We start from the raw sequence: 24771 nt of genomic DNA, 5'->3' as shown, positions 1-24771 counted from the left end.
TTTGCTTCCAAAGTCTCCCCTTCCTAGTTTGCCGTCTCAGGCTCCCTGTGGCACAATCACAATCGACCATGCCCGCAAGACCCCCCTTCCTGGGTTTCTTGCTCCTGCCGCCGTACTGCCCCTCTGACAGATGTAACACCCTACCACGCTAAGCTTTACGCTTAAGCCGTAAAACAGAGGTGGTGTGGTATTACGACCTCTAAAATAAAATATATATTTATAATAGCAGAAGAATTATAATATGCTAGGAGCCGTGAAGAAAAGAGGAAACAAAATCGCAAAATAAAAGCGCAACGCTCAAGGAACGGGTTAACCTGCGTGCTAAGGAAACCATAACTATTAAACATATGATAACAGAAGTAGGAATAGAGTGCCAAAGATACCAAATAACAAGCTCCTAACTCAGCCTGCGAAGTCAAGACTGGCCGGAGAATATTTACATATATATACATACATATCCATAACCCAAAAGTACATATACACAATCCTACCTCTCCATAAACCTCTAGGAGGATCAAAAGAACAAGTTATGCGGAGAGAAAACCAAGTATATATATACACATCATAGCATAACAAAATAACCCTGTAACCACTCCGCTTCAAGGGTCCAGATGCCTAACGAGATGCCTCTCGACCTGCATCTGAAAAACAACAACATAGTATGGAATGAGAACCGGAGGTTCTCAGTATGGTAAAGGTGCCACACACATAATATATAAGGTCCTGGGAATGCCAGAGGCAATCCTAGAACACCGACACTCAGATTATAGAGCTTAAAGTATTAAACAGAAGCCATAAAAGGTGGTTCTCTAAAAATATTTAATCCTAACTTAACTTAACCTTAAATCTAAATCCCATACTGCCATTCCTCCATACCTCCAACTCCATCATGCATTTTCACAGACAACTAAACAGACAAAGGCAAACACAAGAAGGTTACAAGTACTGCAGATAACAAATATACATTTAACATGGCAAATACAGATAGGCACACCCAATTAGAGCACAAGTAAGTAATTCAAGTAATATGCATATGATGCATGCCTGTCCTATGGCTGATGAGGCTCATCTGTCGGTTATCCAGCCAACCCGACAAGTCTGAATTGTCCTTAGACGGTCCCCCGACGTGCATCCCCAAGAGTCTATGCATAGATTTTTCTCAAATAATCAATATTGCTCAATGGGGGTAACATTCCCGGGAATTTATATAGTGCCCGGTCACACTTACGTCGTAGGGTCAACAGAGTATCGAGTTTTCAACCTGGTACACGTGGTGGCAAGCCACGGCACTTAATCCAGGGAATCTCGTATCTCAGATTATGCAAATTCATAAGCCATTTAAATAATTTAATTATAATTCATCAATATCCACATCATTCTCAATCACATTTCATTCATCGTCATACATCAATCATATTCAATCCTTATCCTTCATTATCACACCTCCCACTCCGTCTATCAATAGTTCTAATCCAAAACATAATTCATTTTTTCCTAAATGAATCAAACTTAAAACATGCTCATTGTCTTAATAACTCAAAATCAAACCATAACCTTTAAATCTAAATCTTTTTAAATAATCATATAAACAAAATCTCTAATTTTTATAAAATTTCGGCAGCATTTCCTCTAAAACTCGGACTTTGCCACCCTCTTCGGGTCCAAACCTGCATTCTTTTCAATCCAACATTCTCTTCTTCATTATCATAACAATCTCCACAAAAATCTACTTCAGATCAACAATTAAACTCATACAATCTTCAAATCCAACAACCAAAATTCAACTAAGAATCATAGTTCACAATTCCTAGGCTTTTAACACAAAATACCTCAAATCAATAATTCACCGAATCATTAATTAATCAACAAGCACCAAACCAACTATGTTCATCAACAATAACATTCAACTATAACTCGTTCCAAATTAACATAACAACATTCACCATCCAAAATTAATAACTAATTATCCAATAAACTTCAAACAACTATATTCATCGACAAATCACTAAATATTAAACATACACCTGCATTCCAGCTTATCCTATGGTCATCTAGCCTAAGTTTTCACAGAACATTATATATTAAATGCAAGAAACCTAAACCATACCTTAGCCGATTTTCACGTAACGACCAAAGCTATTTATTCAAAACCAAGACAGCCTCTCAAAACTCAACTAATCCGCTTCCTCCAAGTTCCAGTATTCACAATTTCAAGCTCCAATTATTTATTTTCAACCTAATACACGTTCATAATACATATATACCCAATTTAATACTCAAAGCTCAAATTTAATGAAAATAAAATAGAATTATCGTATCCTCACCTTACCCAAGCTTCACATAAGCAAGAGTGAACGTTTTTCTCAAGCTAATTGGATCCTAAAACATCAGAAATCAAAGAAATTCAATATTCCCACTTAAAATTCGAAAATTGGGGGAAATGAAGGCTGAGTGTAAAATAATGAGTTACCTATGAAATTGTTCCGGTAGAAATGTAGAGCTCGACGCGGTGAACGCGTGGCCGCAAACGGTGCGACGATTGGAGCTCGAACGGAGGAATTACGGGATTTGGAACTTTGCCGTAAATGTTCGGCGTTCCTTTCCTCTCCCTGGAGCTCAGCTGCGTCCTTGAGGAAATGAGGGAAAAAGAGCCCGTGGCTCTTTTTAATGGGCTGGTCCGGTTGGACCGATAAGCCGGTTCGGGTTCGGTTCAACCGGTTCGGTCCTTTCGGTCCAATTTTGGACCGTTTTCTTCGAAATTAGTGTCAAAATTCTCGTTTCGATGAGCTCTACCCTAATTTAATATAGCATTCACATTTCTAATCCTCCTTATTAAAAACTAATTTATTGACTAATTATCTACTAATTTAACCGGGGTTTACATCCTACCCACCTAATAAAGAATTTTGTCCTCAAAATTCAAATCTAGTTACCTGAAAAGATATTTGGATAGTCCTTTCGCATATCTGATTTGAGTTCCCAGGTATGTTCCTCGATACCAGCTCGACTCCAAGCTACTTTTACCAATGATACTTCCCTTCCTCGTAATCGTTTAACACTGGTGTCATCAATCCTCACCGGAATTACTGGGAGTGTTAGATCTTCTCTCACTTGGATTGGTTCTGGTTCTAGAATATGACTTGCATCAGGAGTGTACTTCCTAAGCTGAGACACATGAAACACATCGTGCAAATTCGAAAGATATGGCGGTAAGGCAATTCTATAAGCCACTGGCCCAATCCTCTTCAGAATCTCAAACGGTCCAATATAACGGGGATTCAGTTTCTTGGTCTTAATGGTTCTTCCCACTCCAGTGGTTAGTGTAACTTTCAAAAAGACATGTTCCCCTTCTTCGAATTCCAAAAGCTTTCGCCTCTAATCAGCATAGCTCTTTTGACGGCTTTGGGCTATAAGCATTCGATTACGAATCTTCTTTATTTGCTCAGTCGTTTCAGCTATCATCTCAGGCCCTAACAAACTCCTTTCTCCAGTTTTATACCAACACAACGAAGATTGACATTTTCTGCCATACAGAGTCTCATATGGAGCCATTCCGATGCTCGCATGATAGCTATTATTATAAGCAAATTCAATTAATGGCATATACCGATCCCAGCTCGCAGGCTGGTCCAAAACACAAGCCCTTAGCATATCCTCCAAGGTCTAAATAGTTCTTTTTGACTGACCATCTGTCTGAGGGTGATACGCAGTACTCAAGCTTAGTTGAGTCTCAAATGCACGCTAAAAAGCTTCCCAGAACCTTGATGTGAAATGAAGATGTCTACCAGATATAATGGTAGAAGGCACACCATGTAACCTGACAATCTCTTTAATGTACATTCGAACCAATTCTTCCATTGTGCAACTTATTCGAATGGGAAGGAAGTGAGTTGTTTTTGTCAGTCGATCCACAACTACCCAAATAGCATCACAACCAGATCGGGTTCTAGGCAACCCTATCACAAAATCCATTGCAACACTCTCCCATTTCCATTGTGGAATCTTTAAAGGCTGAAGGGTCCCTGATGGTCTTTGATGCTCAATCTTAACCTTCTGACACATTAAACATTTAGATACAAGTAATGCCACATCATTCTTCATCCCTTGCCACAGAACATCGCTTTCAGATCCTGATACATTTTAGTATTCCCTGGATGAATTGAGAACCCACTCTTATGAGCTTCCTTCAAGATACTTTGTCGCAGGTCTCCAACATTAGGCACAATAATCCAGTTCTTGAACCTCCATAAACCATCATGACCTTCTGGCACTCTCCACTGTTTTCCCTGTTCAACTGCTGGTAATACCTTACGTAACGCTTCACTATCTCGATGAGCCTTCAAAAGTTCTAATTTAAAATCACTTGAAATCTGCAACTGACTCAAACACAGGATTCCAGATTCTTCTCTAATTCCCAAATTCAAACCTTGAAATGCCTTTAGTAATTCTTCTTCCCGTAGCATCATCCAAGTTGCATATAAAGACTTTCGACTCAAAGCGTCTGCCACAACGTTCGCTTTTCCTGAATGATAATTCAATTCAAAATCATAATCTTTTAGAAGCTCCATCTGCTTCCTTTGACGCATATTCAACTCCTTCTGCTAAAAAGATACTTCAAACTCTTATGGTATGAGAAAACATGAAACTTAACACCATAGAAATAGTGCCTCCAAATCTTTAAAGCAAATACAACAGCAGCAAGTTCCAAATCGTGTGTCGGATAGTTCACTTCATGTGGCCTTAACTGCCGTGAGGCGTATGCCACAACATTCTGGTGCTGCATCAGAACGCACCCTAAACCCTTCAGTGATGCATCACAGTACACTTCAAACGGTTCACTTGATTCAGGCAATAACAATACGGGTGCAGTAGTCAATCTGTGCTTCAATTCTTGAAAACTCTCTTCACATTCTGGAGACCAAACAAAAGGCGTATCTTTCCTAGTCAACTTAGTTAAAGGTAAGGCGAGCTGTGAAAATCCCTTAATGAATCTACGATAATACCCTGCCAAACCTAAGAAACTTTTGATCTCTGTCACTGAAGTTGGTTGCTCCCAATTCATCACTGCTTCCACCTTAGCAGGATCCATAGCTATTTCCTGCTTACTCACCACATGACAGAGAGACTTTACTTCACTCTTCCAAAATTCACATTTAGATAACTTAGCGTATAACTTTTTGTTTCTCAAAATTTGTAGCACAGTTCGCAAGTGATCAGCATGCTCCTCTTCAGTCTTAGAATAAACAAAAATGTCATCAATGAAGACAATAACAAACTTGTCCAAATACGGTCAAAAAATTCTGTTCATCTAATCTATAAATACTGCGGGGGCATTAGTTAACCCGAAAGACATTACTGTATACTCATAATGACCATAACGGGTTCTGAAAGCAGTTTTCGGAATATCCTCATCTCTAACCCTTATCTGATGATATCTGGATCGCAGATCAATCTTAGAAAACACACCAGCACCCTGTAACTGATCTATTAGATCATCGATTCTAGGCAACGGATATTTATTCTTCACAGTGATTTTATTCAACTTCCGATAGTCGACACACAACCGCATACTCACATCCTTCTTCTTTACTAGTAACACTAGTGCTCCCCACAGAGAAACACTTGGTCGGATGAAATGCTTACCTAACAGATCTTCCAGCTGAGCCTTCAGTTCAGCCATTTCTAAAGGTGACATCCTATAAGGAGTAATTGAAATCGGACCGGCTCCAGGTACCAACTCAATTGCAAATTCAACCTCTCGGTTAGGTGGGAATTCATTAATATCATCCGGAAACACATCTGGAAATTCACATACAACCGGAATCTGCTCTAAACTCTTATCATCACCTGATACTCCCGCAGTTAATAACATAATACCCTGACATTCAGTTCTAGAATAGTTTACTATTATAGAATTCAAATAGTAACTATTCACCACAACCGGTGCTTCTGACCTTTCCGGCATAAACTGTACTGACTTTTCAGAGCAATCAAGCAAAACATGGTTCTTAAATAACCAATCTCCCAACTATCACAGTGTCACCTGCCTGCAGGATACATCGTGTCCCCTGTCACCCATACTAAACTTCATCTTGCAACTGATAAGTTTCAAATTCAACCCATTACTCCTCAGGAACCTGTTGTACCTGTAACGCCCTTTCCAGAGCCTGAATCCAATTATATGCATCAGTGGGATTGAGGTTCTCCTGAAGGTCGGAGGATGAACTTTTAGAAATGTAGCAAGTGTCATAGGACCGTCCTCATCATTATTGTTCCGTGATTACCCTGGTTTATCTTATTACCCAGTGCCTCGGCTGTCACCTGCATAGCTGCAGCCATATTTTCCAGGGCAGCCATAAAGTCTACTGGATCATTCCCTACTAGGCTAGGAGTAACGATGCCTATCCTACCTCTATCTCGCCCGCGACCGCGTCTGCGAGTCGACATCTGGTCCTTATACACACCAAACAAGTGATATTAAGTTGATCAGTCTCAATATCGCAGGTCTAATGGTTTAAGTTCCAATTGCATGCTCACAGACGTTTATGCCATATATATCAGTCAGATATCCTAATAGCACATAAACACATATACAGAGAATGCACGGAAGTACAATCAGTCCGTCTTTCAGGCTCTATAGGAACGAACTGCTCTGATACCATAATGTAACACCCTACCACGCTAAGCTTTACGCTTAAGCCGTAAAACAGAGGTGGTGTGGTATTACGACCTCTAAAATAAAATATATATTTATAATAGCAGAAGAATTATAATATGCTAGGAGCCGTGAAGAAAAGAGGAAACAAAATCGCAAAATAAAAGCGCAACGCTCAAGGAACGGGTTAACCTGCGTGCTAAGGAAACCATAACTATTAAACATATGATAACAGAAGTAGGAATAGAGTGCCAAAGATACCAAATAACAAGCTCCTAACTCAGCCTGCGAAGTCAAGACTGGCCGGAGAATATTTACATATATATACATACATATCCATAACCCAAAAGTACATATACACAATCCTACCTCTCCATAAACCTCTAGGAGGATCAAAAGAACAAGTTATGCGGAGAGAAAACCAAGTATATATATACACATCATAGCATAACAAAATAACCCTGTAACCACTCCGCTTCAAGGGTCCAGATGCCTAACGAGATGCCTCTCGACCTGCATCTGAAAAACAACAACATAGTATGGAATGAGAACCGGAGGTTCTCAGTATGGTAAAGGTGCCACACACATAATATATAAGGTCCTGGGAATGCCAGAGGCAATCCTAGAACACCGACACTCAGATTATAGAGCTTAAAGTATTAAACAGAAGCCATAAAAGGTGGTTCTCTAAAAATATTTAATCCTAACTTAACTTAACCTTAAATCTAAATCCCATACTGCCATTCCTCCATACCTCCAACTCCATCATGCATTTTCACAGACAACTAAACAGACAAAGGCAAACACAAGAAGGTTACAAGTACTGCAGATAACAAATATACATTTAACATGGCAAATACAGATAGGCACACCCAATTAGAGCACAAGTAAGTAATTCAAGTAATATGCATATGATGCATGCCTGTCCTATGGCTGATGAGGCTCATCTGTCGGTTATCCAGCCAACCCGACAAGTCTGAATTGTCCTTAGACGGTCCCCCGACGTGCATCCCCAAGAGTCTATGCATAGATTTTTCTCAAATAATCAATATTGCTCAATGGGGGTAACATTCCCGGGAATTTATATAGTGCCCGGTCACACTTACGTCGTAGGGTCAACAGAGTATCGAGTTTTCAACCTGGTACACGTGGTGGCAAGCCACGGCACTTAATCCAGGGAATCTCGTATCTCAGATTATGCAAATTCATAAGCCATTTAAATAATTTAATTATAATTCATCAATATCCACATCATTCTCAATCACATTTCATTCATCGTCATACATCAATCATATTCAATCCTTATCCTTCATTATCACACCTCCCACTCCGTCTATCAATAGTTCTAATCCAAAACATAATTCATTTTTTCCTAAATGAATCAAACTTAAAACATGCTCATTGTCTTAATAACTCAAAATCAAACCATAACCTTTAAATCTAAATCTTTTTAAATAATCATATAAACAAAATCTCTAATTTTTATAAAATTTCGGCAGCATTTCCTCTAAAACTCGGACTTTGCCACCCTCTTCGGGTCCAAACCTGCATTCTTTTCAATCCAACATTCTCTTCTTCATTATCATAACAATCTCCACAAAAATCTACTTCAGATCAACAATTAAACTCATACAATCTTCAAATCCAACAACCAAAATTCAACTAAGAATCATAGTTCACAATTCCTAGGCTTTTAACACAAAATACCTCAAATCAATAATTCACCGAATCATTAATTAATCAACAAGCACCAAACCAACTATGTTCATCAACAATAACATTCAACTATAACTCGTTCCAAATTAACATAACAACATTCACCATCCAAAATTAATAACTAATTATCCAATAAACTTCAAACAACTATATTCATCGACAAATCACTAAATATTAAACATACACCTGCATTCCAGCTTATCCTATGGTCATCTAGCCTAAGTTTTCACAGAACATTATATATTAAATGCAAGAAACCTAAACCATACCTTAGCCGATTTTCACGTAACGACCAAAGCTATTTATTCAAAACCAAGACAGCCTCTCAAAACTCAACTAATCCGCTTCCTCCAAGTTCCAGTATTCACAATTTCAAGCTCCAATTATTTATTTTCAACCTAATACACGTTCATAATACATATATACCCAATTTAATACTCAAAGCTCAAATTTAATGAAAATAAAATAGAATTATCGTATCCTCACCTTACCCAAGCTTCACATAAGCAAGAGTGAACGTTTTTCTCAAGCTAATTGGATCCTAAAACATCAGAAATCAAAGAAATTCAATATTCCCACTTAAAATTCGAAAATTGGGGGAAATGAAGGCTGAGTGTAAAATAATGAGTTACCTATGAAATTGTTCCGGTAGAAATGTAGAGCTCGACGCGGTGAACGCGTGGCCGCAAACGGTGCGACGATTGGAGCTCGAACGGAGGAATTACGGGATTTGGAACTTTGCCGTAAATGTTCGGCGTTCCTTTCCTCTCCCTGGAGCTCAGCTGCGTCCTTGAGGAAATGAGGGAAAAAGAGCCCGTGGCTCTTTTTAATGGGCTGGTCCGGTTGGACCGATAAGCCGGTTCGGGTTCGGTTCAACCGGTTCGGTCCTTTCGGTCCAATTTTGGACCGTTTTCTTCGAAATTAGTGTCAAAATTCTCGTTTCGATGAGCTCTACCCTAATTTAATATAGCATTCACATTTCTAATCCTCCTTATTAAAAACTAATTTATTGACTAATTATCTACTAATTTAACCGGGGTTTACAACAGACATCCCCTCTGCGACCCTCTCCCCCTATCGCACTCAACAGCCTCCCCCGCACGCGGTTCTACCCCCTCCACATCTTCCTCCAAGTCTTGGGTCTCATCCGCGAGTGACGTCCAAGCACTGAGTAGCACCCCTCCCGGCTCGACAGCGACCTCCTCAAGGTACCCTGGCCAGCCTCGCACACCATGCAGGGGCGCCGCTGCACTCAAAGCACGAGAAGTCTTGCGAAGTTTCGGATCACCCGACCCGCCCGTGCCTCCAAAGGGAAACGGTCCAAAAGCCATTGCATCCAGCCTCCAACTCTGGCCCAGCTCCTCTTCTGCCCTAATCTCCAGTCCAGCCTCTGCCCCAATCACCCAGCGCTCACCATACACGTCCCGCAGCCCAATTCCACCCTGAATAGCTATTGGGGCAAATGAAGGCAAGCCCAACACGTGCTCCTCACACCTCCCAGCCTGGTGGCCCACCGGATCCACATAGTACATCCCATACGATCTAGCACACGCTATAGGAACCCCCCTTTCCCAGTACCACAAACCTGTGTGACCGATCTTTCTGACTCCCCCTCATTAATCCCCTCAAATCCCTTAGCAACCGCATCCCCATCGTCCTTGGTACTACTAACTGAATCTGGTACATGAATATCCTTTTTGAAATTCAAATAATCAACGTTAACATCATTCAAAATCACCTCTCTAATTACTATTCTGTCCTCCTCATGTACATCCACCGTAGCTCTCCCGTCGATCAGTTCCGCCGCAGGATCCCACTGCGCCGCCACCTTTTCCTGGACATTGTCAGAGGCTTCTAAAACTATATTCTCAGCACAGACCCTGAGACTCCCCTTCTCACTGTCCTCACCACCCCCCTGGGCACCCACCTCCTTCACAAAAATTCCAAAGACATTATTCCTAATAGCAATTTGTATCCATTCTCGAATTTCATCAAACACTTCTGTCTCAACTCGAAGCCTTCCAGCTGTAAACGATGATCCTTTACCTATCGTTACATCACACTGAAGCACGTCTCCCCACTGTCCTCCTATTTTTTTAAACGTGTTCGGCGACCATGCATGTAGAAGGATTCCGTAGCACTCCAACCACACTCTTCGAGTGATACACCATTCTGATTCCTTCCAATGCCCGATCCTATTGAAGTAGTGCAACAAGGTATCCATTTTGAAAGTAAATGCTTCGCCAGCATGCTCTACAGTATCAAAGGTTAACAGCACTTTAGACGTCCCAATCTCCCTAACGTCCACAATGTGAGGCATATGTTTACACACCCTCTCCTTCACCAATCCCAAGTCCAGAGGTTTTAGAGCTTTTCTCACTAAACTCCTCACCAACCAATCCATATTTGAGTCAACTATGAATATATAATGTATCTATTATATTATATATTACTGGAAGATGTTCACGTATGATATTATACTTGTGTGAAATATGATATTTTAGCTTTTATAACCATTGAGATTTATATTAAATAATACATGTGGTCAAGATTCATTAAATAAAAATACTGTGTACATTACTCATAGAAAGTCTACGAAAAATCTCCAACGGATTCTTCCCTTTTTCAGTTTGGAATGGATGAAAATATCCAATCTAACCAACTTAAATTGTTGCATCGTATACAATGACATCTGTCAACTGTGAAACCATGTTTTCTCTCACAACAAATAAAAGCTATTTTTTTCCGGTCCTCAACTGAACTTAGTTCATAGTGGGATTTTGTTTTTAATGGAGTGAAGGGACAATTAATTTCTAATATTTTGATTTTAGATTAATTATTTTTTTTAAAATATTAATTTAGTTTTTTAGGATAGTAAATAATAGACACATTATATTTTTCTATTAATTCATTAATTAAAATTTAATGGTGATATTTATATATACTATTAATTATTTTGATGTGTCTATCTATAAAAGATATAATCATGTAGATAATAATTTTGAAACGAAATTTTACTTATTTTAATAAAATTTGTAATAAATAGACATGAATTGATAAAAAAATATATAAAAACTCAAAAGATAATAAATATTTCATTGTCTACAATTATATCGTTTTCATGTTTATATGATAGTTATGTTTTACTCAAAAAAGTATCTAGACATACACTATTAATAACAAAATACATGGACAATTCTATTTCATTTTGTATTATTCATTGACAAAATGACATATATAACCACCATTTGTCATCTTATAGGATCTAATTAATACTTTTTTCTTTTAAAAATTAATTAATTCAAGATTAACATTTTTGAGAATCTAATTGTTATTGTACTCTTTTTAATTTTTTATTTTTTTTAAATTAACCTTTTAAATGCATGTGTTATAATAGATTTTATGAGATTGAAAGTTTATTAAAAAATATACAAAATAATATTAAAATTCTTAATTTTAGTTTATTTTTTATTTTATCTAAATTTATTTAATGTGTAAAATTTTAAAATTTATTGTTTTATATATAATTTTCATATTTCATTAACAAAATAACAATAGAGGTAATAACCAAATTAGTATCTGAAAGATTCAAACGCTGACATTTTGGTACCTCACTATTGTTATTAACAAAATGGTCCTTAAAAGATTTTAAAATTTGACAAGCGTGCCCCCGAGCTTGCCGGAGCAAATTTCCGCCAAGCACAATGCTGATGTGGTCACCGTATTTTGGTGACTTGGCAAACCACCCCAAAGTTCCCTCCCCAAGGCACACTCCCTCCCCTTCCCTCTCCCTCCCTGTCGCAGCCTCCATACCCAACACACACTTCTCCCCCATCATATAGTCCCCGCCATACCACAACCCCCTCCCCAACGTACGCTTCCTCTTTCTCTCTTAACACCACCATTAACAGCAACAACTTTAACATCAACAGCAACAACAACCTCCACCACTCTCCCTCTCCAACACACACTACCCCTCCCCCCCTCAACCCCACCACTCGCAGTAACAATAGCCTTAATATCAACAGCAACAATAATCTCCACCACTCCCCCTTCTCTAGCGCACACTCCCCTCTCTCTCCCTCAACACCATCATTCACAGCAACAATAACCTCAACATCAACAGAGTTTATCTAAATCATGAATTGTCCCAAATTTTTAGGTTAAATTATCATTCAAAAAAATTAATAACAATAAAACTCAGAGAAAAAAAATAAATTCATATACAATAATCAAAATAAAATAAAATAAAATAAAACTTAATACAACACCACCAAAGCAAGAATAGAAGAAGAACACCAGACACAGAGGGGGCACGACACGATGGAGCCAAGATGGAACCTAGACAGAGGAGGCATGGCAGCGACTGGAGGCTAGCAGCAAGCAGATACAAGCATTGAAGGCAACAGCGGTGAAGGCGCACATATAACGCAATACCACGAAGGTGATAGACGATACTAACGGACGTAGAAGACCCGACGACAATATGGCAACAGTGCGGTGTCGATGACACTAGCTCTGTAAGACTGAGAAGGTTGAGCTCCACTGCTGTTTTGAGGGAGAGTGAGTTGAGAGTGTGAGACACTGTGTTAAAAAAGGGATTAGAATTCAAAGGAGTAAGAGAAGGGGATTAGGGTTCAGAAAGAGGGATTTTGGATTGAGGAGGGGGGAAGTGCATTGGGAACGGGGGATTAGGATTAGGGAGGGGGAGGAAAGGATTAGAGTTGGGGAAAGAGGAGAGTGCATTCAGGAAGGGGAAGGGAGGAGTGTGAAGAAAGGAAGAAGTAGGGTGAGGGAAGGGGGGGTTCGCCATGTCATCAAAATGTAGTGGCCATATCAGTATTGTGCTTGTCGGAGATGTGCTCTGGTGAACTCGTGGGTACGCTTATCAAATTTTAAAGTCTTTTAAGGACCAATTTGTCAATAACAATAGTAAGATACCAAAATGTCAGCATTTAAATCTTTCGAGTATTGATTTGGTCATTACCTCAATAACAATATATATATTTAAAACTTTAGTCATATTTTGTAACTTTATGTATGAAAAAGGTAAATAATTTACTTAAATATTTCATTTCTGTATACCTGAAAGATCACAAACTGAATCTAACTAAATAAAATCGAAAGAAAGAAAAAATCATTTCGGTTCTCATTACAAAAAATTGTATTCCTATGTTAAATGTATTTTTTTATTTCTTATTTTCAATTGAGACATTTCTCAAACATTATATCAAATAGCTTAAATTGATTATTTTACCTTTTAAAATTAAATTAATTGAGTCATCCATTTTATCTTACAAATCTTAGCCCTTTCTTATAACTTTTATTTATTATTAAAACCTTTTCATAAGCTTATTAAAACTATTTCCAATATATATCATGTGTTTAATACATGTTTTTTATTTTCATTTAGCATTTTTTTTCTTTTTATGAATAACGGATCTATTTTAATTAAAGTGTGTATTTAAGGTTAATAATTAAAGAATATTCTTTCTATATAGAATTTGTTGATTTGCTAATTTTCTTTTATGTATTATAATTTATATATGTGTATACACGCGTGTGTATAAATAAAGATTATAGAAAATAAAGTTGTTAAACTCTCAAGTTAATTCTTAAATACTTACTTACAAATTTATGAATTTAAATAAATAAAACAAGTAAACTTAATAACTTAAATTTGGATAAATTCGAATCAGTTTAAGTAAATTCAGTAAATTCGTATAACTTGTATAATAAATTTATTTTGGTCCCTTAAGTATTAAAATATGTAATTTTAAAAAAAATAAAAATTAAAGATATGATGTCTATATCTAATCAATTTTAGGTTTTAACATCATATATTTATGATTTATTCAAAGATTTCAGATAGAGAAAAAAATATTTAATAAAATAAGATGAGATTTTATTATTGTGTTTGCTTAATTAATACGAAAAAATAAAATTAGAAAAAACTTAAAATTGTTTTATAGAAAAATCTATATATATATATATATATATATATATATATATATATATATATATAACCGAAAGAATTTGCATGCTTCAAGTGATCTTAAAAATAAATTTAAATGATTTAAGATACAAAGTTTCAATTTATACCTATAAATAGAATTAAATTTAAAAAAAAGTATAAATAGGAGATTTTAATTCTTCTTTTCATCTAATTCATTTAAGATTATTAGAAAAGAAAATAACAAAACAATTACCACATATTGATAACATGTATCAAAATAATAAAATCATTTATAATGATTTCTTTAGAACAGATTAGATATAATACTTGAGAGACTGTAATTATTAGAATTAAAAACATGTTGTCCTCCGATCATACAAAAATACTATCATAGCGAGGCCCAAATTTACTATTAATGCCTTGTTCGATAAAATTTTTAGTTAAGCGAATTTTAAGACAGAATTCGAATCATCGATACTTATTTAAGTAGATGATTGAGTTAACAATCTCGTTACGTTATCAATAATATTTTTGTCAATTTCTACCAACTCTTATTTATGACTGTGTTTAATAGAAGTGTCTTTATAAATATGTCTAATAAAAATGTCTTTTTATGGCTGTGTCTAATAAAAATGTCTTTATAGATGTATTTTTTGGATGTGTCTCTTTATACATATGTTTAAAATATAATAATTAATTATTATTAATAATAAATTGACAGATAGTATATTGGTACCCTATATTTTTCCTTGAGTTAATCAATCAATCAATTTAAGTTAGTTATTATAATTCTAAGGCTAACATTTATTATTGATAGTTAATGAACTTTATTGACTAACAAAAATTTAAATTATACTCAATACCTATTTTACTAAACCCCAAGGATTTAGGTGCTCAAAAATTAATAGTAAATATTTTGTTAATTACCATAATATATACTTACACATCAAAGAAAATTCTAATACTGAATTTCTGGTAAAAATATTCTATTGACAATATATGATAATTATAACCATAAATAATTATTGTTATGAATCAAGTTAATGGTCATATCTCTTTATATATATAATTTAATAAATAAGATATATTAATTTTTGTTCAACAAAATTATTTATATATATGGAGAGATTTGTATTATTAATATCTTTTTTTTAATAATTTTACACTTAAGAATAATTTATATGACATTATAAAATATTTATCTCAAAAATATTATTATATTAATTAATTCGTTGAATGATACATATAATAATTACAATAAATTATTTAACACATAATAGATTAAATTATGGTCATATTATTAATAATGAATTTTATATTGTTAATATTATTAATAAAAATTAAAAATTAATAAAACATTAAATTAAGAAAGACATTAATATTTATTAAAATATTATTAATTATTTTTGGGTGAAAGACATGCAGTTAAATTAAGAAAGATATATTTATATCTAAATAAATAAATGTAAAAAAAAATTGATTCGTAAATAGATGATAAAAACCCATCAAGTAAAAAAAAATTCATGACGACAATAAGATATTTCAAAATTTCATCTTACAATTAGGGAGAAATTGCTCAGCATATTTAAAAACAGTAACGTTTCTTAGTCACATTATATTATTATTGTAATGGCTTCCAAGTTTTAATTCAACTACTCAAATTTAACTTTTCAATGCTTCTTTAGAGGTGATTTTAGTAATTTCAAGCCTCACTTTAAGATAAATTGCAACTCACAACTTACCCGTATTAACATCATATTTCATTGTCGTACACGTATACGGGATAATTTTTTTATATTACTAGTTTTATAAGATATTTTTTATTGTAATTGAATTAAAATTTTTCTATCTGAAATTAATGAGATCTCTCCTTTTTCTCTCTTCTCTTTTGTATATTTCTTCCTCTTTTATCTACTCTATTTCTCTATCTTTATTGCTCTTTCCTTCTTCTAAAACTCATATTCTATTTTTGCATGTATCTCAGGTACTTAGTACCCATTTAACTCTTCTTACACAGATTGAGATCTTAGTATCTGAAATGTGTTTTATTTTTGGAATCTCCTCAATAACCGAGATGTGACCAATTGTATATTTATGTAATCACGTTATACTTTATGTATTTTCGTAAATTTTATATTTATTTAATTTAAATAAAAATCCCCATTTTATTGTGTGTATCTCTTTTCCCATAAACCAAAAGGCTGGAGATTTATTAAATAAATAAAATAAATATTTTATTTATCGAAATAGACAATTCGTAGCCTTTTTTTACCAATGCATCCTATGTCCTATGTCGTTTATAGTGAAACGAATTACAACTATACGTATTTCGTTTACACTGTAAATGAAATAAGGCACAAAACAACTTGACTGTATCACATTTGTACATGTGGTGTGTAACGCTTGACGATCGGATTTTCTATCGGTAAAGAAATATAAAAATATGATCGCGTTATAAATATAGCTTCTAAACCAACAGAAAATCCTTTCATACAAACGTTTGGTTGTCACAAGGAACAAATCCAATAAAATTTATAAACCGAAGTATTCAAACCTCGGGTCGTTTTCTCAAGAAATTGCAGGGAAGTATGATTCATTATTGGTTATGGAAAACAATATTTTTGAGTTTTTGAAAAGGTTTGAACAAGAGAAATAAATTGCATGAATTAATAAATTAATAACTAGAAAACTCTTGGCAAGGTATGAGAATTAGAATGCCTATCCTAGTTATCCTTATCAATGGTGATGAGAATTATATTTTTGCTCCTACTAAATCAAGTGGTTAAATTAAATTAACATCTAAAGTCCTAGTCAACTCCTAAGGAAAGAGAGTTATAGGAATCTAAATCAATCAGCAAAGATATCAGTTATCAATCATAATGAGTTTGACAACTCAAGAGTTACCAATTAATCAACCAAAGCCAAGAATATAAGAAACTAAATAAAAATCATATGTCTAAAATACCTCAAATATTAATAAAAGAAATTAGATCCAACATGGAAAAGTTCATAAGCCAATATTAACAAACTAAAATAAAATAATAGAATAAATAAAAGTAGAAGATAAATTGAAGTAAAGGAACATTGAACCTGTGATTGAAAAGATGAAATCTTAATTCCTTTAAGAGGAATCCTAATCCTAAATCCTAAGAGAGAGGAGAGAACCTCTCTCTCTAAAAACTACATATAAACCTAAAATTGTGTGTATGATCTGCTATGTTGAGTCTCGGCATCTTCCCTGATTTTAATCTGTGTTTCTGGGCCGAACTCTGGGTCAAAATGCGGCTCAAAACTGTCTCCAGCGTATTCTGTAATTTCTGCAGATCGCACATGTCACGCGTACGTGTCATTCAACGATTTTCTTCTCCACTCGTGCGCATCAGGCACGCGCTCGCGTCGTTTGCGTGAACTCCAATCCACGCGTATGCGTCAAGCATGCGTACGCGTCGTTGTGATTTCGTCCAAATCGCGCGCACATGTCAGCCATGCGTACGCGTTGATGCGGTATTTTATAACCCACACTTACTAACCGGCAAGTGCACCGGGTCGTACCAAGTAATACCTTACGTGAGTAAGGGTCGATCCCACGAGGATTGATGAATCAAGCAACAATAGTGTTTGATAGGCTTAGTTAGGCAAGCAAAAATTGGTTTTGAGATGTTCAAAGGGTTTTAGTTTGAATTCAAAATATCAAAAGTATAGACAATTAAATAAATTGGGAATAAAATATGGATAAACAGTTAAGGCTTCAGAGTTATCTATTTTTCCGGATTAACTTTTCTTACTAACTATTTTAATTATGTAGGATTTAATTTATGGCAAACTATATGTGACTAGACCCTAATTCCTTAGACCTTCCTAGTCTCCTCTAAAATTCATTAACTGTCAATTCCTTGGTCAATTAGTTCCAATTAAAGGGTACATGATCAAATTCCAGTTTGCATGCCACAAAAACTCTAATCACCCAAATAATAAAAGGATTATATGTCACGTATCCCGTTAAATCCAGATAATTAGAATTTAAGAGAATATGTTTTCAAGCTGTTGTTCAAGTATAGAGCTTTTCCAAGTTTTACAAGAACTCAAATAGAAAGAGGGTCATACTTCCGTTCCACCCAAATTCATAAAATAAAGAGCGAAAACAATTCTTAAATTATAAATTCATACATAAATTAAAATAGAAAAAGTAATAAAATCAATCCATACAAATAAACAGAGCTCCTAACCTTAACATTGGAGGTCTAGTTGCTCATGGAATGTAGAATGTAAATTTGTATAGAATTCCCTAATGGAATCCCCCTAATGTCATCTTGAATAGAAGAGAAGTCTACCCTATTTATAACTAATCCTAATTAATTTAAAATCTAATTATCTAAAAAAAATAAAAATAATATCTTTTTCTAAAAGATAAGATTTGAATTTAAATTCGAATTAATTAACAGATTTTCAGTTGATGGGTGGAGACCACTTGCTTTGTCCATTCTGCAGCTTCTAATCTGTGTTTTCTGGACTAGAAAGTGGGTCACAACAGTCCATAAATCACCCCCAGCGTCATGTGTATTTTTCTAGATCGCGCATGTGACGACTCCGCGTCGTCCACGCGTTCACGTCATTTGTGCATTTTCCAGTCCACGCGTTCGCGTCAGGCACGAGATCGCGTCATTGCGATTTCTCTATTTCGCGCGGTCACGTGAGCCATGCGTCCGCGTCGGTCTTCGCTGGTCATCTCTTTGGTTTCTTCTTTTTCTCTGCAGAAACTTCATCAAATCCCTCAGAATGCTACCTAAAATAAATAAAATTTCACAAAACTCAAAATAGCATCCATAGTGGCTAAAATATAATTAATTCTAAATTAAACTCAACAATTTAGATGCAAATTCACTAGGAAAAGATAGACAAGATGCTCACGCATCACAACACTAAACTTAAACTGTTGCTTGTCCTCAAGCAACCAAAACTAATATAAGCTTATGATGTGAATTTGCATGAGAATGAGAGTTCGATTAAGCTCGTGTCTCTTTTTATAGTGGGGTTTACAACTGCAATCCTGAATATGTTTGGCATCTCACTCTCCTTTGAATCAGAAGAATGTCACTGTCATCTGGAATTAGAATCCGGATAATATTATGAATTCTCTGATCTTTTATAATTCAGTTTAATCCTTGAACACAGCAACATTTACTTTAAATTATTTTTCTTTGGTGCTTTGCACCTTGAGTCTAGCCGTGACTTTAAATGTTTTGTCTCAAGAGTTACTTGACACAAAAACACCACAAGCACTTAACTGGGGAACTCCTTTGAGTTCTGATTTTTCTTTCAGTTACTCCCAGACAGTGGTGCTCAAAGCCTTTGACATACTCTGTTAAGCACACTTGGTCTCGACTCTAAGTGTTCTGTCTCAAGGATTACTTGACACAATCACATCACAAGAATGTGACTTAGGGAAACAACTCTTTGAGCTTTTAATCATGACTGAACTCCCTAGTCATTGATGCTCAGAGCCTTGGATCTTGCTTTTATTATTATTTTTTTTTTGCTGTTTCTTTTGCTTCAAGGATTAAATTTTTGTTTATTTCAGAGAAGTTATAATAATTCTCTAAATTCCTATTCCTTATACATCAACATCTCTTGATTCAAATTCAAATATGCACTGTTTATATCATGCATTCAAAAATTACAGAAAATACCACCATATTTAAGTAAATAAGACTATTCTTAGAATTAAACTCAATTTCTCATGCAATATATCACTTCTTTTTCTTTTCTTTTTGGATTCAAGTTCAGTGAGTGGTACATGAAACATCTTTTCAGAATTCTAACTAATAAAGGATCATGCAACAAGCAGAGCAAAAATAGCAGAAAATCGGAACATAATATAGAAAAAGAGGGGAGGAATAAAAAATGAAAGGAACTCAACCACCTTAGTTATCCTAGCGGTCACTTTATTCTTCAGGTTGTGCTCCTCAATGAAGATGATTCGCCTCCCTTTTGTGCCAGAAAACCAATAAGCGCAGTGTCAACACCAAACTTAAAGGTTTGCTTGTCCTCAAGTAAAGAAGAACTGAAAATAGAAGAAACAATTATTAAGAGGAGAGAAAAATAAGAGGAGAAAAGAATAAGAGAGAATTAGGATTAGGAGAGAGAGAGAGAAAGAAAATCGGGCAGCGCAAGCGACGCGGCCGCGTGGGGCACGCGTTCGCGTGATTGCGTTTTAGTTAGTTGACGCGGTCGCGTCGGTCATGCGGTCGCATCGGTCATGTGGTCGAGTGACCCATGTAATGCTTCGGGCGTGAGTGCAGCCTCGCGCCTGCACAACTCTCTGTTCGAATTTAAATATTTGCCAAATTTGGGGTGACGCGATCGCGTGGGGCATGCGATCGCGTGAGTGGCTTCAGAAGGGAATGACGCGGACGCGTCGGCGACGCGGTTGCGTGATAAGGATTATGCGCCTAGCACCAAGCCAGCACCACTCCAGCACAATATTTGGTTGTGCACCCTTTTTATGTCGAAAATCAGGGCACGCGGCCATGTGGGTCACGCGGTCGCGTGGGAGGCTAATATTCCCACATGACGCGCTCGCGTCGGCGATGCGGTCGCGTGGGGCAATTTGTGCCACTGGCACGCCTCCAGCCACGCTCCAGCATGACTCTCTGTTCGTTTTTATTTTCTCCCCTCTCCTTGCGACGCGGACGTGTCGCTGATGCGATCGCGTCGTGTGGCATTTTTTTATATAGCTTGAGGTGTTCGGTTCCTGGGAGAACATAGCTGCATGATCAGAAAATTAGTAAAAACTCAATAAAAATAAAATAAATGCGAAAACTACTACTACGAAAAACAACTAAGAATGAAAAGAAACGATCATACCACGGTGGGTTGTCTCCCACCAAGCACTTTTAGTTAAAGTCCTTAAGTTGGACATGTGGTGAGCTCCTTGTCATGGTGGCTTGTGCTTGTACTGATCCAGGAATCTCCACCAATGTTTGTAATTCCAATGGCTACCGGGATCCCAAACTAGATGCATAACGCCTTTGAGCAAGTTGAAGCAAGTGACAAGGCTCAATGGCTGTTGATTGTGGGAATGAATTCCAGGGTCCCAAACCTTGCTTTTACATCCGTCTTCTTGTGGATCACCATTGTTCCCACCAGGTGGCAAGCAATCTGGATTCTCACAGAGACCTCCAAACCACCTTCTAGACCCCTTCAATTGAGCTCTACACCAATTCTTACACTTCGATTTGTAGCATGCAACCATATTGGACCTTGCTTGACAACTCTTTCCACTAACCATCTTCCTCTTACTCTTAATGCCACAAAGAGCTCTAAGTTGACCATCCGTCTCTAGTAGCCCATATTCAAGTGGGAAGTTAAGGATTAAGGATAGAAATTTTACCCACTTGAATGTTGTATTGGATGGTGATGGCTTTGGAAGAGGTCTTGCAAGCTCCACTCCCTTGTGTTCTTCTTTGAATTCTTCCACCTCTTTGCAAGCTTCCTCAATTTCAACATCTTCCTCTTGGTAGCTTTCTTCTAATGCAATCTCTTCTTCATTACTTACCAAGGGCATTGGAGGTTGTGCATCTTCCTCTTCTTCTAATTGCTTGCTTATTTGGCTCATTTGCACTTCCAAGTTTCTTATTGAGGCTCTGGTTTCCTACATAAAACTTTTCAAGATTGCTTCCAAATCATTGTTCTGTTGGGGCTGAGAAGACTGAAACTGGTGGTTATTAGAATTATTCTATTGAAAAACACCTTGAGAACTATGATTAAAATTTTGTGGCCTCTGAGGTTGCTCTCCCCACTCAAAAATTGGGTGTTGGGTGTTGATAGTTGAGACTTGCATGCCACTCATCTGTTGAGTAAGTAGACTTAATTGCTGAGTCATAAACTTGTTCTGGGCAAGAATAGTATTAAGAGTTTCTACTTCCATAACATTCTTCTTCTGAGAAGTCTCAATATCTGATGGTGGCTCTTGACATGGGTAGAAAGATGATGGTTCTTGGTAGTTGGAACATGGAGCACTAAAGTTTCTTTGGTTTTGGCTTTGCCAACCAAAATTTTGATAGTTCCTCCATCCACCATAATATGAATCACTACTCGGGTGTGAGTAGTAACCCATGTGATCTCTCTCCATTATTTTTCCTTAGCATAAAACATCAAAAAGGATTAAACGCACCATGTGGTAAATAGGAAAACAAAGAAGAAAGAACAGAATTCTAAGAATTAAAATAAAACTAACTAGGAAACACCAAACTTAATTTCAGAAATTAAGATAAATATTGGTGCTAAATTTTTTTTTAAATTAATTTTTTTTAAGAAAAATTTTTTTTAAGAAAGGAAAAAAATTTAAAAAGGACTAAAATAAAAAAAGGAAACAGGAAACAGGAAACGAAAGAAAAAAATCGGAAGAAAGGAATTATTATTTTTTTAAAATAATAAAACAATTTTTTTTAAAATTAAAATTAAAACGCCTAATCTAAACAATCAAACAACTAACAGTTGTTAATTATCAATCCCCGGCAACGGCGCCAAAAACTTGATGCGGTATTTTATAACCCACATTTACTAACCGGCAAGTGCACCGGGTTGTACCAAGTAATACCTTACGTGAGTAAGGGTCGATCCCACGAGGATTGATGAATCAAGCAACAATAGTGTTTGATAAGCTTAGTTAGGCAAGCAAAAATTGGTTTTCAGATGTTCAAAAGGTTTAAGTTTGAATTCAAAATATCAAAAGTATAAACAATTAAAAAAATTGGGAATAAAATATGGATAAACAGTTAAGGCTTCAGAGTTATCTATTTTTTCGAATTAACTTTTCTTACTAACTATTTTAATTATGTAGGATTTAATTTATGGCAAACTATATGTGACTAGACCCTAATTCCTTAGACCTTTCTAGTCTCCTCTAAAATTCATTAACTGCCAATTCCTTGGTCAATTAATTCCAATTAAAGGGTACATGATCAAATTCCAGTTTGCATGCCACAAAAACTCTAATTACCCAAATAATAAAAGGATTATATGTCACGTATCCCGTTAAATCCAGATAATTAGAATTTAAGAGAATATGTTTTCAAGCTGTTGTTCAAGTATAGAGCTTTTCCAAGTTTTACAAGAACTCAAATAGAAAGAGGGTCATACTTCCGTTCCACCCAAATTCATAAAATAAAGAGCGAAAACAATTCTTAAATTATAAATCCATACATAAATTAAAATAGAAAAAGTAATAAAATCAATCCATACAAATAGACAGAGCTCCTAACCTTAACAGTGGAGGTTTAGTTGCTCATGGAATGTAGAATGTAAATTTGTATAGAATTCCCTAATGGAATCCCCCTAATGTCATCTTGAATAGAAGAGAAGTTTCTCCTATTTATAACTAATCCTAATTAATTTAAAATCTAATTATCAAAAAAAAAAAAAAATAATATCTTTTCCTAAAAGATAAGATTTGAATTTAAATTCGAATTAATTAACAGATTTTTAGTGGATGGGTGGGGACCACTTGCTTTGTCCATTCTGCAGCTTCTAATCTGTGTTTTCTGGACTAGAAAGTGGGTCACAACAGCCCATAAATCACCCCCAGCGTCATTTGTATTTTTGCAGATCGCGCATGTAACGCGTCCGCGTCGTCCACGCGTTTGCGTCATTTGTGCATTTTCCAGTCCACGCGTTCGCGTCAGGCACGCGATCGCGTAATTGCGATTTCTCCATTCTGCGCGGTCGCGTGAGCCATGCGTCCGCATCGGTCTTCACTCGTCATCTCTTTGGTTTCTTCTTTTTCTCTGCAGAAACTTCATCAAATCCCTCTGAGTGCTACCTAAAATAAATAAAATTGCACAAAACTCAAAATAGCATCCATAGTGGCTAAAATATAATTAATTCTAAATTAAACTCAACAACTTAGATACAAATTCACTAGGAAAAGATAGACAAGATGCTCACGCATCACGCGTCGTTGTCCGCTGGTTGTCTCCTTTATTTCTTGTGCTCCTTCCCTTTTTGTAAGCTTTCTCTCTATTCTCTAAGCCATTCCTGCCCTATGAAGCCCGAAACACTTAACACACAAGTCACGACATCGAATGGTATAAAGGAGAATAAAAATATACAATTAAAAGATCTTTAGGAAGCAAGTTTTCAATCATAGAACAATTTGGGAAGGAATTGTAAGTACATGCTAATCATATGAATAAGTGGGTAAAGACTTAATAAAAACCACTCAATTAAACACAATATGAATCATAAAATAATGGTTTATCAACCTCCCCACACTTAAACATTAGCATATCCTCATGCTTAGCTTAAGGAGATAAAATAAATGAGTAGGGAAAAACAAGATTCATGCAGTGCAACCTATGAATGTGAATGCAACTACATGCTAAAATGATTCTACCTACTTGGTGAAAAAATAAATAAATCTTTCAAGAACAAATATGAACTAGAT

The 24771-nt window shown here is 35.9% G+C and overlaps 2 long non-coding RNA genes across 2 annotated transcripts; both read right to left on the bottom strand.

Moving 5' to 3' along the window:
* Positions 1-387: 387 nt before the first annotated feature.
* Positions 388-2639, bottom strand: LOC140175862 (uncharacterized). Its single transcript, XR_011866720.1, has 4 exons — positions 2471-2639; positions 2325-2379; positions 2108-2236; positions 388-641 (listed from the first exon to the last, which is right to left on the bottom strand). It is a non-coding gene; the product is annotated as an uncharacterized lncRNA (long non-coding RNA).
* Positions 2640-6920: 4281 nt separating this feature from the next.
* LOC140175861 (uncharacterized) lies at positions 6921-9172 on the bottom strand. The gene is made up of 4 exons (XR_011866719.1): positions 9004-9172; positions 8858-8912; positions 8641-8769; positions 6921-7174 (listed from the first exon to the last, which is right to left on the bottom strand). It is a non-coding gene; the product is annotated as an uncharacterized lncRNA (long non-coding RNA).
* Positions 9173-24771: the final 15599 nt, after the last annotated feature.

This window comes from Arachis hypogaea, chromosome 10 (genome assembly GCF_003086295.3).
Source record: "Arachis hypogaea cultivar Tifrunner chromosome 10, arahy.Tifrunner.gnm2.J5K5, whole genome shotgun sequence".
NCBI classification, from domain to species: Eukaryota; Viridiplantae; Streptophyta; class Magnoliopsida; order Fabales; family Fabaceae; genus Arachis; species Arachis hypogaea.
Note: the sequence above shows the minus strand (reverse complement) of the source record. Positions and strands in the feature narration are given on the sequence as shown.